Genomic DNA, 16,740 nt, shown 5'->3' with positions numbered 1-16,740 from the left:
ATAAAAATACTTCCTACACTGCTATAGGCCACCAGTCTTTTTTTTTTTTTAAACGGCAATAAATAGGGTCAAAATTAGTCACTGCAGATTGCCTGGAGTCTCTTGACATTTACTGAAAATTTCAAACTAATGTGGAAAGTTCTGGAGATTCTTTTTATGGAAGTATGCACCTTCCAGAATGCATTTTTAGTGATTAATTTTTGCCTTGTGCTCAAGTCCCCCCCCTTCTTGCCCCAGTCTACGGTATGGCATCTTTCAATACTGGGAAGTCTTATTTGTAGCAGATTACCCTGACTTGGTGCTCTCTGATGTCCAAGCTGTGTGAATTACAGAAGAAAGTTGGGGTCCTTATGCTTTCATGAGGCTATTTAAGTCTTTTGAGTCTGAAATAATAGAGGAAAAATATGAAAAATTCAAAATGGATAAAAAGTTTTAATTTTTGCTAAATTCTTGATGTTCAAAACCTGAAAAAGGCACTGGTATTTGTGACCAGATGGAAATAAACTAGCTTAAAAGGAACTCATAGAAACCAAACCCAAGTGATTAAGTAAATCGTTTGATATTTGCTTTAGGATTAGATTTTGTGCTGAAATTTCTTGTAAAAGTTCTTTAGAGGCTGAGGTTGCACAGCAATTAATGAGGGACGGTTCTTGCTTTATGCAGATCCATCTGCCTAGCTTTATAAGTTTGTTATTAACTGCCTATAATTCTATGATTAAAAGATCAATGTGTACTTGTCCAAAGCAAAGTGGACACACAAGGTGAGAAAATGTATCAAAATAAAACATTATCCAGAAGGATCTTCTTTTTTATTACAAGTTTATTTTAAACTAATTTGTCAGATCAATTCAAGCACAGAGTTAGCAAGATTTTGAAAAAGTAAATAGTAGAAGAAATATTTCCATCAATCAGAAAAAAAAACCCAACTACTTTGTCCTCAGTGTCCTCACTTCCAGCTCGGAGTTCAGTGTTTTATGTAATCTGCTGCTGAAGGGAAAGCTGAATGAGAAATCTGCTTTAAACAAAAGTGAATTTAACTAATTTATTTTCATTACTGAAGCTGAGGAAAATGCAGGCTATGTGACAAGAAGAAGTTATATTATTAGAACAGGAAACATATATGTAAAAAAAATGCAAAACATAGGAAAACCCAAGGAAATGAGATGGTTTTAAATACATATTTTTCAACCATGCAAAATATCCCTTTCAGCACAGCATAGGATATAACATTAATCTTATTCGTCTGTGAGTTAAATTCTGTATATATTTCCTCGTAGTCAGGACTGCTACATTACCTCATTTTTACCAACAGAAGCCAAACTGCTAGATTTTTGGAGACTGCTAGCAATAATTTTTTTCTATGACAATTAGTTCATTACTAATCTTGACCATCTTTCCAATGAACTCATGAAAAACTCTAATACTGAAAAGCACCTCATAAATCATTCACAATAAATCTGCAGGAGTATTGAGCATTTGTAAATATGACCTCCCTTTGCAGGGTTTGTCTCTCTCTTAACTTTTCTTCCTGAATCTTTCTTTGCTACAATTATCTTGAAATCTCTATGAAGGAAACCAAAGGAATGGGAGCTCAGGTTAGTTGTAATATTAGTCATCTTTCTAATGGATATTCTATAGCTTGTCCTTTTTTCCACTTCCTCTTACCTGGTCCTTTCATAACTCAGTCAGACAGACTCTTATATACCCTTTGGTTGGAGCCAATGGGTCTTACAAATGTAATTTATACAGTAGTTGATGATTTAAATGGCAAACCCCCAAAATCTTGTGCTTTAAAAAAATGTAAATCTGTCTGGATCTCATTAACAAAGGTTCTTGACTACAGGAGAAACTCTCGTTTTTGGAAAACCATTCATTCATTCATCCATGAGTTTAAGTACTTAAGAAAATACTTTGGAGTCATGGTTTTATTTGTTTTTTTTGTCCAGTGGCCTGCGCTGAATCCTTGCCAGTGGTGACAAGTAGGATGCAGTCAGTGGGGAGGCTTTGCTACATTGATGACTACATTGTGAAGACAAACAGCACAGCAGTGTGCAAGGCAGGAATTTCAAGAAATAGTGGCTTTATCTTAACTCTGAGACTGAAAACCTTCTATCTTCTAAAAAAAAAAAAAAAAGGTTAAAAAGGGCAGCTGCATATTAAAGCCAAACCTCTGCACATAAATATTATGCTACTTTGTTATATGTAATAAATAATACATAATTATATAGTAATACGTATTATGTATTATATTTTATATATACAACTATATACAATGTCATATATAATATATAGTATTATATATTATATAATATTATAGAGTGTATTTGTTATATGTACACATATATGTGATATATACATATGTTATATATCAATAGTCTATTTTATATATAATATAAACTATTTTTATTAGGAACTATTAATACATATGTAAATACATATTATATTTAATAGAAATAAAAGAGATTCTAATATGTTAGTATATAATAGAATATAGTATAATAGAAGTCTAGTCTATAATTATAGTATGTTATAGCATACTAGGATCCAATAGAATCAAATCGAACCCAAGGAAATCTATAACATTTTATATAAACATAATATATAATATAATCTAATAGAATATACTAGAATCCAATAGAAATCTATTATATGTTATATAAATATACTACATAGTATAATCTAATAGAATATACTAGAATCCAAGGAAATATACTAGAATCTGAGAGAGTATACTAGAATATACTTGAATGTAATAGAATACAATAGAATCTAAGGAAATTATACTAGAATATGATAGAATATACTAGAATCCAATAGAAATCTATAATATTTTATACAAGTACAATAGGTAATATAATCTAATTGTGAATATACTAGAATCTAAGGGAATACACTAGAATCTGATAGAATGTACTAGAATAAAATCCAATAAAATCCAATAGACATCTATTTTATACTAGAATGTGATACAATATACTAGAAACCAATAGAATCTAAGGAAATATACTAGAATCCAATAGAAATCTATGATATTTTATACAATATGTACTATAATCTAATTGAATATACTAGAATCTAAGGAAATATACTAGAATCTACTAGAATCCAATAGGATCCAATAGAATGTAAGGAAATATACTAGAATCCAATAGAAATCTATAATATGTTATACAAATACAATGTGTAATATAATCTAATTGAATATACTAGAACTTAAGAAAATACACTAGAATATTTTAGAATCCAATAGAATCTAGGGAAATATATTAGAATCTGATAGAACAAACTAGAATATACTAGAATCTAATAGAATCCAACAGAAACCTATTATATATTATATAAATATACTATATCGTATATGCTAACCGAATATACTAGAATCTAAGGAAATATATTAGAATTCAATAGAAATCTATCATATTTTATGTATTATATATAATTGAATTTACTAAAATCTAATAGAATTTTATTACAATCTACTACAGGAATATAGTATATTCTAGAATATATCAGAATATAATAGAATAGACTAGAATCTAACAGAATCTAATAGACTTCTATTATAGTCTGTATAAGTATAATAATCTAATAGAATACACTTGAATACACTAAATTCTAATGTAATCTAATAGACATCTATTATATATAGGTATAGAATCCAGTAGACTCTAGTAGAATATACTAGAATTCTATTACTTTCTATATAAGCATAATACAGAATATAATGTAATATACTACAACCTAATAGAATCTAATAATATAGTAGAATCTAATAAAATTCAATTACATTTGCTATATACTATAGAATCTACTAGAATCTGATAGAGTCTAATAGGATATACTAGAATCCAATAGAATTCTGTTATATCATATATAAATATAATATAGCATCTATTAGAATCTAACAGGATTGAATAGAATTATATTACTATCTAAATATATTATAGGATATACTAGAATATACATCTGATGAAATCGGATAGACTTCTAGTTTATTCTAGATAAACATATATTACATTTATATACTCTGATAGAATTTACCAGAATCTGATAGAATCTAATAGGATCTAATAGTATAGAATATAATAGAATCTAACAATATCGTAGAATCTAATAAAGTTCCATTACATTCACTACATAATATAGAATCTACTAGAATCCGATAGAATATACTAGCATCTGATAGAATCTACTAGAATTCTGTTACATTCTATACAAATATAATATAGAATTTACTAATATATACTAGAATATAATGGAATCTATCAGAGTTCTATTATATTCCATACATAGTATCATATTATAGTATAGTATAATACAACATAAGATATAATATGATCTAATGCAATACAATATAGAATAGATTTTAATATACCATTGAATATATATGTTTATAATATATATTATAGTAGATATAAGATAAATGGTATATAAGATAAATAAGTAAAGAATAATTAATATATGTATACATTTTTGTATAAATATATATTTTGTATTTTTTAATATATATCCCCAATGAAAGATACAAAATTGTACTGACAGAAGAATTTTTCTATCTCCATCTCTTATTTGCTCTTATTTTCATCTTAAGCACCTGTGGAAGGTAAGATATAAATCAGATATCTCATAAGCCAGAATCCTATGTAGCCTGATCACTTTTGAGGTAAAGTTTAACTAGACTGCCTAAAAATCCTTATTGGCCTCAATAGATTTGTGTTGAATTTATTTAATACAAAGCTTAATATAAAAAGTCCTCGCTGTAGTTAATTGGCCTTCAGGTTATTGCAGGCCCCAAGGCATTGTGTTTGAGTTGTCACTGCTACTTGCAAAGATCAGCAGTATTAATTCTCGTGTTGCAGAAAGTGATTACATGTGTTTATCTGGTTAGCGTTAATTCATTGTTTCTAGGTTCTAATTTAATTTATAATTTTCTTAGCTGTTAAAGATGGTGCTAAACATTAGGAACTTTGCTGAAATCAGATGTGTTACTGAGATAGTACCTGTTTAAATTACAGCAGAACTAAACCTGAAGGCTCCTCCAGAATTATGCTATTGTAGCTGGGGGCAATATCTGTTTCTGTTACATGATAAACCTAAAACAAACAGTGCTCATTCAGTTTGTCTCCTTTGGGATAGAGTGGACCTAAGCTTATTAATTATTCCTGTTTTCTAAGGAGAAAACATCAGCTTTACTTCTCTTGATAACCCTGTTTTCTCAGAAAACACACGTGTTCAAATACCCAGTGAGCAGGGGCAGGAATTCTTTAGTGGTTAGAGAAGTGGCAGAAGGTTAAATCATCTGACTTGGCTGAGACATTGACTGTTTACCCTTAGTGTACAGTAACATCTTAAAAAGAAACTTTGAGCAAAGTGGGGTGTATTCATTACTGGACAAACATGTCTGACAAGTTAAAGAATATGTGACTGGTTTCAGCTGAGACCAAAGTGCTTCATTTATAATGGAGATTACGGTAAGAAACAAATGAAGTTGTCTAAGGGAAAATGATGTCTCCTGAGCCTTTATTCTGGTTTGGCCACAAGTTAATAACACAACCAGCACTTAACAACAAAATGCAAGACTGTATTATCTTTTAGAAAATGCCAGTCATGTGCAATCCAAGCAGGTCAATTACTAGCAAATCTCCAAAGATCTCCTGAAACCTCAGAAGATTTAGAGATGCCAAGAAAATGTCTGGATGCACAGAGACACAGGAACAGAAATAGGGCACAAACCAATTTGCAGAAATGGAACTTAACCCTTAGAGGGAAGAACCCAGCCTGCTACATATTCATTTCCATTTCATTAAATATTTATGGAGACATAGGCATGTAATGTGATTCTAAATCATGGAAAAAGCACAAACAACATCTGCACTGTTTTAGTCATGCTTAATCTATTTTTTTTTTCAACCTTTCTGTTTCTTGCAGGTGTAATGGATGTGTTGGTTGTTTTTTTTCTCTGCAGCTAACGTGTTAGACATTTGAAAATTAACATGTTCTCTTGAATAATTCTAAATCGGCACACACACAAAATAGTGTAGAGGCCAGTGAGAGCCTATTCTTCAGCTCAATATGCATGTCTATAACCTATTAATATTAATGAAACCTGCACATAAGCATGTGGGGATAATTGACCCCATTAAATTCCATTTACTCATGAACTACTATGTAAAGTTTGCCCCTTAGTTATTGTAGTTTTTATCAAGGATGAAAGCTGGAACAGCATATATGCCAATAGAAGTTTGTTTCAAAAGTAGCTTTGTAAAAGAAGCAAAAAGGTGCGGGAGGGAAGGGGTTGGAAGAAAAGAATATATTGCAAGGAAACGTTCTGTTCAAACTTTCAACAGCTAATGAAAATGAAGTCATCTATCTTCCTCATGTTCAGGTGGAACTTTAGTTTATGCACATGGACAATGTATGACTCACTTTTATATCTTTTATCAAGTAAGTGATATATTCTCCCTGGCCAGAAATGGCTCATCTCTTTCAGCTGATTTTTCTTTAAAAGAATCAGCCTGTGATATACAACTGTTATTGCAAAGTTACGAGCAACCATAATCTAACCCACCCACCCACAAAGAAGGGAATAATAGTGTTAGAACTAACATTGGTATTGCTGTAGTTAGTGCTGTGTAATATATACTACTCAAGTAATTTTCCTGACATTAATTTTACATACTTTCTTGGTAACAATCCAAAAATAAATAAAAATCTCTGGAACAAATCTGACAAACATAGAGGTAAAATCTTTTCCAAAAGGAGCACTCGGACTGCATGAGCTGTTGAACTCCTTGTTCTTTGTACATAATACAGAAAATCAGTATTTTTACAGTCTTAGCGTGCCTTCCAGGGCACCTGAAGAAAGGCTCAGAATCACACTTGCTGTCCACAGGCCTGTCCTAGGTGTGCACAAGAGCAATGTCTCCATCAGCTTCAGCCTGACACAATGGTAGTTACACCAGATCAGAATGAATAATCTCCAGACATGAGTTATTGGCACAATTAAAGCAAGATCAGAGCTGACTGACATACCGAACAAAAGAGCTTTGGCAAAGCTTACAGTGGAAAAGCATATAGAGGAAATTCACTCTTGGCGTCAAATGCACCAGAGTAAAAGCAGGACAAACTGCTTATTAACAGGCTTAGGCGCTGCAAACCAAATACCAAAGGATGAACAATGGCAATAACATCCTGCTATGTCTCTCTACAGCACGCATGCAATTCATCATTAAGTTATATTCCATAGGCAGCTCCAGCAGCACATTTTCAGTCTAATTGATACATGAGACATTTGGCTTGCAGCTTTCAAAAAGAGTAAGAAGTACAGAGAGTTCTGCTCCATCCAACAAGAAAACCAAAGCCCTGTAATATTAGTTATAACTGCAACAGATTTTTATGCCTCTAACACAGCTAGTTCACTCAGTAAGGTCAACAGTATGCAGTTGTGCCTCGGGGGGGGGCACATTTTACTGGGCTGTTGGGGTTTCCTCATAAGGCACAACACGTGGGTCCCTCCACCGAGCTCTAGTAGGTTTGGGAGGCATATGACAGTGTGCTGCAAAAGGACCCCTCTCTGACGGCCATATTTTTCCCCATGTTAACTAATGTGATTCTTTTTACAACTTCTACCAGTTTGTTTGATACAACAGTCAGGTTTACTAGAATCCCTGAGGACTGTCCTAGCTTCTCCTTTGTTTACTTCACCTTGCCATTTTAAGGTAAATTGCTGCAAAGCTTGATAATTTTTACTTGTCTTTCTGTGAGGAGTTGAATGTGAGTATGGGGATGTTTGTTAGTACATAATTCTTTCCCTATACCTAGAAAGTTAGCAGCTTAGCTTTCCTGGATGTATTTGAACACTAAACAATACTGGTATCCAGGTATCTTAGTCTATGTCTTACCTCAGCTCTTACTCCTCAGGTAAGCTGTTGGACCATCACTCCAGAGATAAATGGTACAGCTGCTCACAGCTGTGGCACACAACACCCTCCTCCCCTTGGGTTAGACCATCATCAGGTGAGGTGCTGTGCACATATGCTAGGGGAGGCACATTTACCAGCTGAAGAAGCTGATGACAAAAATATAAGCTTGAGTTTCCAACTTTTCGAGTCCTGTGAGAGAAAATACTGTTAATATAGTCCTTGGGTGAGATGCAACCTGCTAGGAGAGGTCTTCTGAGCCGAGTGCCTTCATATCACACTTGACCTGCCAGCTGAGTAACACAGTATGGCATTATCTGATTTCTGCAGTGCTTACAGAAAAAATGATTTCATAATAAAAGCATTCACATTCACTTATACAACTTCAGATTTTGCAAGACTGTTATGTTTCTAATCATGAAAAACATGGCTTTATTTAGATGATAGAGTAGCCATAAATAAAGAGCTCACAGGAGCTGGCTGACAAACTTTTTATGTTAGCTATGTACAGTGAGGTAGTTTGTGGTGACAGCACATTGCTCAGAGGAGCAGGCCTTATGCTGCTTCCTATTATACCAATGTCAACCCAGGGAATTTCCATTGTCTATATTTCAACCAGTTCAACTAAGATAAAGATCTCTACACATGATTTCATAGCCTTTTTGCCACTGTATAGTATTATTAAAAAGGAAAGTACTGTAGGGGTCAAATTACTTTCAATATTGTTTCTGCTAATAAATGCACTACAAATGGTTTAGTCTCACTCACTAATCATAACAAAATCATAAAAAAAAAAAAAAAAGGGCTGAAATAGATTTCAGTAAGGTAGCAACCCCATCTCCTACACTGTTATGAAGTTCAGGCACGTGGCACAGGCCAGAGCAGGTTCACTTACCTGGTACACCAGAGCAGGTAAACTGAATTGAAAGTGCACAGAGGCAGAGCACAGAAGCAGGGCAACATCCACACGCAAATGATGAGCAGCTTAACTTACACTAATGGGAAAAGGGATTTGAATAGCTAAAACCTGGTACATTGAACTGAGGAAAAAAATATAACTCTAAGTATGTATTTCTGGGCTGTAACAGGACCGGTAGAGAGGAGAAATTATAGCTATCTCGGAGGATTTCCCTTCTTCCCCCCATTTTTAAATAATACACAGAAATGATATTTTCAGTTTAAATTATTCATTTTTTGTGTGTGTGTAAACTCAAGAACAATTAGAAATCTGGTTCCGGGTTCAGCTGTGAGAAGTATATATGTACATTCATGTATGAACAGCTTTTCACACAAGCATATGTATACTTACGTCACCTGCCCCCATATTTGTGCCTCCAAATATATGTGCTTCATTATGCATTCTCACAGGAAATGATGACAATTACACAGAAAAAAATATTCCCCACCCCTTCAAATCAATCAAACCAGTTATAGGCTGTTTCTAACAGATAAATATAAAGTAGATATTGCATTTCTAATTCTCAATTAGTCAAATATTGCACATGGAAAGGCAAAGGACAGATTTTATTCAATTTTTTTAGCCATGTAAAAAAACTCAGGAAAAAAACCCCAAAGCTGCCACATTTTTACAATGGAACAGCATGGAAAAATAAAACTTTGGATTTCAAGAGTCTGTTTCTATATGAGCATTTTAATTTCACAACCAAATTAGATTAGCTCCACCATCCTCACTGGAGTGAAAGTCATGAAGGTGCATTTTTGTTTTTATGGATGAAACTATTTAAGAAGAAACACTGTGACTTGCCTGATGAAAAAGAATATTGTCTGAAGAAGAAATGGGATCCAGGTCTGTGGCCATTTAGTTGGGTGCGTTAACATCTAGGCTTTCCAGCTGTGGGATGCATACCAGAAAATGAATTTCTCACCTTAAACATGTGTATGGTTAATTTATTTCCTCTGGGGTAAATTCTGCCTGTGCTTTCCAGTGCACAATTTAAACTGCCAATCAGTAGCCGTTCTCTGGGTATGGCTGTCTGGACTGGCAGAGTGATGAAGGACATTGAAAGAGAAAAATACAGGTTTACCTGCTCACTTGGTGAAATGAAGGTGTACCAAATCCCTTTCTCCTATTTCCAGCTTCCCATGAGGGCTCTTCTGAGTATCAGCACTATTTGCAAAAGACGTTTAGTCCTTCTTCATTTCTTTGTTTGAGCTGTGGCAAAGCTGGTGGAAACTCCTATTATCCTTGGAGAAAATAAAGGATCTCCTGGGAAATGCAGAACTTAACTTTACTATTCTACTTGTTTTTTACACATTGACTAAAAAGTTGTGCTAAAATGCAGATAAACCCTCTCTCTAAACAGTCAGTGACACGAAGTTACATGTGGTCCGGGGCAAAGAACACATTTCATACGATTTCCCTTCTCTTTTTGGCACAGCATGTACATATGCTAGAACCAAACAATAGTTTTGACAGCTGTGGGGGAAGGGTGGTAGGCATCGTGGCTGAACTCCTCACCCGTGCCCATGGGGGAGAGGGTGCCTTGCAACTAGACAGATGGCTCTTGTAGAAGGTCAGCAGAAATGTTCATGCATACCCTACTTATTTTTGCACGGTGTTCATTGATTCAAACTGCCTCTGAGCCTCTCTTCCCCCTTTCAAATAGGATTTTTATCATGTTTTTAAATCTTTGCCAATTTCAAAGGCTGATTTAATTTCACACAAGAAAGTGTGGGAGCAGCAGTCTTGGGTCCCCTGGATAAACACTGGACTACATGCTACTTGTGTTTGACTATGTCAGCTGTGAGCTCTCCAAGTATGAAGTCCTGCCAGGCAAGACATAAATCTTTTGTCAATGAAAGGGGTACATTATCTGATTCTCAGCTGTTTCTTTTCTAAACAGCTACCTGAGGTTTAAGATAAATATTCAACATAGCTTTTTAAAAGAAAAAAAAGAAAAAAACAGAACACTTTCTCTCATGCATTGAGCATTAACGAAGAACCATAGAGAGCAGGGATCAGTCCTCATGGCACGTCCCAGGTCAGTCCAGAAATGCAGTAGTGCAGTGAAAGAATTCTAAAGAGGCAAAGAGTTTAATAGTACTTTGGCTGTAATGTGCTTCATACCTTCTGAATCGGTTCCTTGCAGTGAAGCTGCCAAATTAACTCCTGAAGCAACTGGGTGCAACTCTACTGGGTTAACAAAGCTGTGCCCTGCTTCCCAGGAATGCAGTCAGTCCAAGCATGGGGTTGTGAAGAGGGTTACGTTGAACTGGAATCCTTATTCTCGGCCAATGTCTTGCTGTCCTTAAGTACCTTCATACTGAAAAGTGCGAAGAAATTAAACAAATTAGTAACCAAATACTAATACCTTAAAGGCTCATGGATTTAGCAGCTCTCCATGAATCCAGTCAATCTCTGCTCCATTTTCCACTCGTGTAGCTGCTGAATCTGATTTTTGGTATTTGTGATACCATTTCAGGGTGATCTCAGCCTCACGTGGGTAAGCTGATACTGTTACCTGGTACTGTTGGCCGCACACTATCCCAACTCCCCAAAACATCCCCAGGGCTCACCTTCACGTTTCTTGTGAATTTTGGTTGTTTCTCACATAACTCCTCCTTAACCACCTGTGAATTCCTCACAGTACTCTCTGTAAAGCTGCCAGCTTCTCACTCTGTGATCTTTCAGGTCCAGCAGTTTCTTGTGCCATGTCCAGTAGTTTCTCACATCTTGCTCTGTGCACCCCAGGCCAGGGCACAGGCAGTGGTCCCACTGCCTGCAGCAGCCTTGGTAGTCAGCATCACTACCTCAGCCTGCTGCTATGGGAGAGAAACAGTCTGCTAGGACTAAACAATAGAAACTATGGCATATAAAAAGTAAAAATAATGAGGTTTATAGATTAAACATGATACCTTTTTCTCATGTTGCTTAGTTCCTGATCACTTATGAAAAGAGTTATTAAGTGAGAGAAGAGAATGTACCACCCTGTCTCATACAAACGTAAAGCCTTCAGTAAATAAGAGCTTGGCAGGGACAAAGATATTTGTGACCAGCCCAAGGAACTGGAAGCCACTGTGGGAAGCTGCTTTAGTGGATGATGGGCTCAGGTCTGACAAAACAGAACTTGGAATCGAGAAAATTACAGTTTAGGAGAAATGTCTTTGAATGAGGAGGAATGGAAAACTAAATAAAACCACAATGATTGCAGGAGCAGAAGATAAGATTATACGTATGAGTTTTAGATAGGTCCTTAGAGGAAAATAAAAACATCTCGGTGTAAAAAAATTGGCTACAATAGCAAAGCAGATAGGCTTGCAAGTGTATAGGTCTTTTTACAAGCAATTTTGGAAAACCAAGCTATGCATATATAATTTGTGGCATTTTTGTTGTAGACGGTTTTATCCCATTTTTATGATTTTAGGATTAATAAACATTATCCAAGTCAAACATAAAATAAGCAGCACCTCATTCAGCACATTCATTGGAATTTCCAGTGTATTTATCTTTTTCTGCTGGGAGCATGGTTTAGCAATGATTAGAAAACAATATGGCAGGAAACTCCCGATGTTAAACATTTGAGTTATGTATCACAGATTGTCTCAAATTCTTTGACTTTTTAAGATTTAAATCTCTTCAAAGTTTTCCTGAAGTTTTTGGCACATTTTCTACAAAATTTGTACAAGAAAGAAGATTCATGGAAGACTCTAGCCGTCTGTTATTGTTTAAAAACTGATGTTTAAGGTTTAAATTTACAGGGAACAAATCATTCTACATCAAAACTAAGGTGTTGCATGTTTATTTACAGACCAAGCTCCCGTAGTAATGTGTATTTGTCATGGAAACTGATTTGAATTTAATTCTAAACCCTGTTTTGCACCAGGAAAATGTGAGTTTCATTTTACTTGTCTCTGTTTTCAATTATAATTTGACAAAAGAAATAACCGCATTACCTATTTGATTTGCCAGAACTTTATCCCAGCACCACCTGTTGAGCCCTCGGCACTCGAATCCTGACATATAGCAGAGAACAAAATTATGCAGTTGGCATACTAACCAGCAAGGATGCCAACAAAAGCATAATATAGCCTTTGTACTCAAAGTACAACCAAATATATATTAAGCTACCAACTGCAAAGGTTTAAGCAAGCCACATTTAATTATACATGAACATATCTTTCCAACAAATAACTCAGTAGAAAAATGGAAGTTAGAAAGGACCCTTTTTGTACATCTTGCTTTGGTAAATATTGCAAGCTTAAAATAAATAAAGTTTCACAATACCATAGTAGATTTACATTAGAAATGGCAAGAGGATAGCCAGCTAGCTTATACAAATAGATGAGTTCAACACTATCAGCTTCCCAGTTTAAACAAGATGCCCCATGTTCATTTCTGGCAGGGGAACTGACCTGGCACAGCACTGGTCTCCCAGGAAGGTGGAAGAAGAGGCTCCCACCAGGAGTTCAGGCCAAACCCTGTCTTCTGCAACTAGCTGAGACCAAAGTAGCAGCAGACAACTATGTCTCTGGCATGTGTTTCTTGAAGCACTGCTTTGCCATAGAAGTAATCTCAACAGCTTTCCTGGCTCTTCTGACCTTCTGATCTTCCGAGATCTGCACAGCAGAGGAGACAGAAGATGAAGAGAGACAGGACACATCAGGGGGGATGAGGCAAAACCTCTGCTCCCCAGTTCTACAGAGGTCAGTGAAGTCTTCATGGGGCTGTGAACCCACATGGGATTTACACACTGAGAAGGGCTACCAGTGGTTCTAGCAATGATGCTAGATTTTCCAGAGTTTGTCCAAAGATATGAGTTAAAATCACTGCACCGTTTTAAGGGACTGTTTTTAAATACTGATGACAATGACAATTTACAGATTTTTATCACCTCCCCCAAAAGCCTAAGAGAGAATTAAATCTGCAAAGCTGATTATTGCAGTGACTGTTGGCCACAAAAATGACATTAGATGTAAAACAAGGATCTTGCTCCAAGGTGAGGAGAAGCGAGTCCTTATTCCTGCTCCCCCAGAAATCACCACAGCTGCCCCCAGGCAGATCCAAGGATGAGGACATGGTAAAGCAGAAAGAGCTAATTGACCCACAAGGAAATCCTCCTGATGCATTTGTGAAGGGCTGAGCATACAGGTTCTGACACTGGCTAAGGCTTTTGTCAGTAGTTTCATATGAAGCATAAATGAAAGACCATTAAAAATTTGGATAAAGAAACAAAATGCTGTAGATGAAGTGAAATATCTAAAAAATGCTTCAGAGACGATGAAGTACAGCTTTAAAATAGCTTGAGGGGAAAAATAACTCCAGCCAGTTTTGTAAACAAGGAAACAAACCAGCTGTAAATCATAGAGCAACCAAACATTTTACTTACTGTGCTAACTTTTGCACTCTGAGCTACTTAACTCATTATTATCACTGTAAGCTTGTACAAGACTAAACGGAGCAGGTACCTCTTGGCACCCGTTAGCTGCTACCAGATATCAGACATATGATACCTGAACTGGACATACGCAATCCAGAAAATGGGAAAGGCCTCTGATAAAAAGTGGAACATTCCAAATTGTATCCAGAAAAAAATGGGGAATAATTTTGCATGTGAATTGCTTTCTTACCAGTGCATTGCAGCAATCAGCATTTAATAGAGGTTGCGGAATCTCTGTCTGGATATTTCAACTTGATTGGATGCAACCATGAGGAACCTGATGTAACGATACCTGCTTGGAGAAAGGGCTTGGACTAGAAGACATCCAGAAGTTTCTTCCAGCCTAAACTACCTAGGATTCTAAAACTGACCTAAAGAAATCAGAAATCTTTTCCTTACAGCTGTTCTTATATTACATCTTACAGAAATACCTTCTTTTTTTTTTTTTTCTTGGGTCTTATTTGTTTAAAAGTTGGAATTAGGTATTTACTATTTATAATAGTTTATAAATTATCTTCTTTTAAGTAAATATGTAAATGTAATTCTATTATTTCTTCACTTTTGTTTAAGGGATAAAATAGAAGTAAAACCCATAAATGGTCTGGTAAGTATACGGGTGCCTGTGGTTTAATCCCAGCGAGTGCACTAACTCTTTAAACTCTAAAATGGTGGCTTGAAACTTACCTCAACATCCTAATCTTTTTCTGTGCTGAAAATGTAAAGTAATGATTGTTAATGAAAAAAACTTCTCTTCAAATTTGCAATAGAAACTGTAAAACACTTGCTAAGAGATAGACCACATCTAGGAAAGCTGAATCTAGCTGCTCTCTCCTTTTCAACTGGAAATATCCTTTGTGGTAACCACATTTCATTAAGGAAAATAAGACTAGAGAAAGTACACATATGGCAGATAGTTTGGCATCATCAAATTCTATATTTCTCAGGTGCCTAACAGCCAAGAAAATGTTCCATCATTTTCTTTCAGATAGCTGATCCCATGTAATATTGACTCTAGATGAAGACTTCAGATGAAATATCTGGATAGTGTTTGAATAGGGCATTAAATAAGTCTCCTATAATACAATCCATCATCTTCTAATTTCTCCCTTGTTCAAAATAACTACAAATCCTTAAATTACAGCGTGGAGCTTTGAGTTTTAAAACCATAAACTAGTGACAAAACTCACCCCAGGAATGCACTGCATTGTTTACTGCCTTCCACAATATGTCCAAATATACTCCATAGCTTTACAAAGACGCTGAAAATACCAGCACACTTCCTCGCCCAACAGACATGCAAGGAAGCTGCAGGTAGATTGATTGATAAGTATTTCCGCTTGAAATTGAACTTTTGACATGTAAAACAGCCATGAAAATTATGAAGATTTACAGGTAGATTACAGTGAGCTGTACAAAAGGCAGCACCTCTTTGGGGAATCTTTCAAGTCTTCACTGAGTAACCCAGATGCCTCAAACACTGCTCAGCTCCATTGCTATTCAACAGGTAATTGCTATTAGTCCCTTGTATTATCATATAAAGTGGGATTCACTATCGAATTTTATTCTATTTAAATCTGGACCATTTGGGAAGAATTAACGATTCTGGAATTAAACCTCAGTGGTTCTTACATTACTTTTGTGTTTTGTGTCTGCAGCACTGCTCCAAGGAAGCTGCCCCAATTTGCATCACATTTCTCTGATTATTTCAGTATTCTGATAGCACACATGTATCCTTTAGCAGAAACCAGTGACTCTGGGGATCTTTTCACTTTAAGCTTGAGTTTACCTGTCACAGAAGGTGACTGAGGTCAGCGGGCTTAAAATGACTCATCTATAACCCACGCTCCCTGAAGGGATAAATTAAATCCAAAGAGAGTGCCTCATAAATTCCCAGGGAGATCTTAGTATCATAAAACCAGACTTGACACCACTCCAAAGTTTAGCCTCTGCTGTGACAGAGAGGAAGCAAAATCAGCTTTGGTGCAGATTCTGCACAAGAAATACCTCTCAAAGTACTACTGAGCAGTCTGTGCCCCTTTATGTTGTGGCAACTTGTCACTGATGCCTCTGCCAGCTTTCATGGACAAGGAGGTACTGCAGCTGATTAAAATGGGAGAGAAAAGGAACACATGTTTTCATGGTTCCCCATCTAGTTCTCTGTATCTCCTTCTTTATGTCATTATTTGTGAAGATACTTCTGTAGAACTGGGCTCAGGGGGGTTGATGCAGGGCACAGACAAGTGTTTCTATAGAAAAGTCCTACCATATTGAATAGAATTCTATCAAAACAGCTCTATGAGCTTAATGGATTTGTAGAATTAATCTTGGTATAATATTTTGAACCACCTACTAAAGATCTACATCAAGAACAATATTCACTATTGTGTTCTATGGAGTTTTTTGCTGGAACTTGTCCTGTTCTG

At 35.7% G+C, this 16,740-nt stretch overlaps 1 long non-coding RNA gene across 2 annotated transcripts in view; it reads right to left on the bottom strand.

The window, feature by feature from the left end:
• LOC133275413 (uncharacterized) overlaps positions 1-14,670 on the bottom strand; it is a 29,938-nt gene extending 15,268 nt beyond the window's left edge. The window contains exons 1-4 of one of the 2 annotated variants that reach the window (XR_009745504.1): positions 13,293-14,670; positions 11,457-11,702; positions 11,008-11,203; positions 7,902-8,914 (exon numbers count right to left, since the gene is read on the bottom strand). This is a non-coding gene — a long non-coding RNA (uncharacterized LOC133275413). The remainder of the gene's footprint in view (positions 1-7,901; positions 8,915-11,007; positions 11,204-11,456; positions 11,703-13,292) is intronic. The other variant, XR_009745503.1, reaches the window with a different exon arrangement.
• Positions 14,671-16,740: the final 2,070 nt, after the last annotated feature.

The sequence above is a fragment of the Pezoporus flaviventris genome, unplaced genomic scaffold, assembly GCF_033815535.1.
Source record: "Pezoporus flaviventris isolate CSIRO_AGI_PZ_B2104156 unplaced genomic scaffold, CSIRO_AGI_Pfla_v1 ptg000040l, whole genome shotgun sequence".
Taxonomy (NCBI): Eukaryota; Metazoa; Chordata; class Aves; order Psittaciformes; family Psittacidae; genus Pezoporus; species Pezoporus flaviventris.
This window is presented reverse-complemented; position numbering and strand designations above follow the sequence as displayed.